Consider the following 3,006-nt stretch of genomic DNA (forward strand, 5'->3'; position numbering starts at 1 on the left):
AAAAAAATCACTCAATACTTCATAATAAAGTTTTTTTTTGCAATTTTATATATTGCCTTTTTTTACGTGATGTCATGGAGATGTGATACTCATTATCGGTATACCATCCTTGTGTACAAACATCGACGAACATTAATGCTAAATCGAGTTACTTACAAAATTCCCTAAACGTAAAATAAGACTATGATAAATTCTACTTTTCCGTGGTATAAACCTTTAAAGTTATCAACCGCATAAGAATTAAACTATTGAATTACTGGAGAAAAAAAAAAAAACGATAAAAGTTGACAAATAGTCAATACATCTGATTTATTAATTTATTTTCTGCATGTCATCCATACGGGATGTGTTGCCAAGACGTGAATTATGGCATGGTATAATGCTATCTTTGCTTCCCTGGAATATTTTTTTACGAATACTCTCCTCCGTGCGTTCATTTGAGCCTTTCCGCACGGTGCGCCTTGCACAGGCCCAAAACGGTCAGAGTGAACGGTTTCGCCACGCGAAACGCCTCTCAGCTGATTACTGTGAACAAACATACCAATATAGCCGACGCTGCTAGGCGTGTTGCGGAAGTTGCTGTCCTTTTAGATCCCATTTTAGACGCAGCTTTAATGGTTGCTTTAGAAAATGAAATATGGGGAGCAGAGGAAGCTGCACAGAGACGACATAGGGTCCGGAATCCAGTCAGAGTTGGTGCTTATGCAGAAAACATTGTGCCCCTATACAGCCAGGAGGAATTCAAGTCTCACTTCAGAATGCGTCTACCAACTTTCATGCTAAGACGCGATACATCATGTACTTTAGCATTAATACTTTATTATAATTTTGGCATGTATGGGCAGATATGAAAGATTAATTCTAATCAGCTTATTAAAAAAAAATTATATTGTGGGGATTGCATTATACTCATGGAGTCATGCCATGTTTGTGAATTTGATTGTTTTTTTTATACATAGATGGCTTATTCCAAAGATTAAAATACCTAGATATGACTAGACTTGACAGAATTTCAATAGTCATTGCAGCTTCCCGTGTACTACATAATTTTATTTTACTTAAGGAAAAACTTTAGTCAAGCAGAACTACAAGACATTGTTTTGGAACTTGAGCCAGAGGTTCCATATGAAGGTATTCCTGAAGTGTAAAGAGAGGAAGCCTTAACAAAACGAGATGAATTGGCAAATCTTCTTGCATAATGAAACTTGTATCTTAATTTTTGTTTCTTGCATCAAACTGTTTGTATGTTTGCAAGTAATGCTGCCTTATATTTGTCTTTTTTCGCACATTTCATTTTCTTTTGAATATGATACTTATTTCTATAGCTCATTAAATATTTGAATAATGTACCTTTATAAGTACCTGTGATAGATGACTTATGTATTTCTTTCCTTTTCATGCTGCTTGACTTTTCTTTTTCTTTTGTGTATATAACATCTTTCATCCTTGTATTGCATTGATGCGTGTATATTTATATATATATTTTTTTATATTTACCATAATCCATGTCTAATAAAATATTTTTTGTTTCACCATTTTTTTTTCTATTTTTTTTATTTATTTTTTATTATTTTACTTCATGTTGTATTTGGGGGTAAATTAAATTAAATGCATTTATCAAAAATAATAAAATGTATTTATTTAAAATATTTGAAACTTCTGTTTACACTATATCACAATCTGAACTTATCCTGATGTTTAAGCACCTGAGCATGTGGTTTACTGAATCTTCCAAAAGCTAAGGGAAAATAATTTGTTATGACTGCCATTACATACAAAGAATTAACAAGTAAACATTTCCATTTCAAGGCATGAAGGTCTAACAAATGAAATGATAAACCTTAAACAGTACAGTACAAAAATATATATATTTCCTGACATATACAGAACTGAGCTAGAGCAATAATAACTTAAATGTATCTTGCCTTTACTATATATTTACAAAACAAAAGCCTTTACATGCAAAAAATTAACAAATAAAGACTATTATTTTAAGGCACAAAACAGACAAAAGCATAAAACCTTAAAGACTACAGCAAAAAAAATATATATATATTTAAACTTTTGGAAAACTCTAATATTAGAAGAATCATTCACTTATAACTATAAAACATAAATGTTACTTGGCTTTACCTGAAGTTTACAGAACAAATGACTAAAGCAGTAACTAGAATGCAACTTCACACGCAAAGATAAACAAAAATAATTATATTTCAACAGTAGCATTATCATCAACTTTTATCACCAACTACTGTGACGCTTCCGGAAGTTCTATCTCAACTACAGCCATATCTTAGGTTTACATGATGTCAATTTACACTTATTATATTCTTTTGGTGGTCAGATACTTATCACAAGTCATTATGTGTTCCTGAGCTTCTTCCAAAACCAAGAAATGTGCGTTACAAGTCGGGCAGAGGGGCTTCACAGGTTCCGAATTGGCGGCCATCTTTGTTTACAAACAGTCCGCGTGTCAATTCTAATAGTGATTGAAAGTATACTGAATAATAATAATAATAATAATAATAATAATAATAATAATAATAATAAAACTTACTATACTATCCACTAATTGCGTATTCAGAAATATTTTGACATTTTTTGTGTGACTCAAGAAATATTGTGATCTTGTGACCGGAAACTCATTGGTGTTGCAAATGAGGGGAGATGCAACAAAATCAGGTGTTATAACAGGGAGATTTTGATTCAGACTAGAAGCAAAACGAGTCTGAGATTTCGAAAATTTCCATAAAATGAATTTCCACGTTTTAAGATAGCGAATGCCTCAGTTTAAACATTCATATGATTTTTGTTCACTAATAGCCTCCGGGCAAGTACAGTGGTAACGTGTCGGCCTCTCATCCGAGGGGTCGGCGGTTCGCGCCCCGCCCAGGCGCGAGAAGTTACAACTGTCGCCTGGAGGTTCCTGCTGTGGCTGGGCACCACGGCGGGCAAGGACTCGGTTCAGCCGAGTCAGCAGCAGCTGACACACGTGAGCGAGTCGGC

This window comes from Penaeus monodon, chromosome 43 (assembly GCF_015228065.2).
Source record: "Penaeus monodon isolate SGIC_2016 chromosome 43, NSTDA_Pmon_1, whole genome shotgun sequence".
In the NCBI taxonomy this organism is placed as follows: domain Eukaryota; kingdom Metazoa; phylum Arthropoda; class Malacostraca; order Decapoda; family Penaeidae; genus Penaeus; species Penaeus monodon.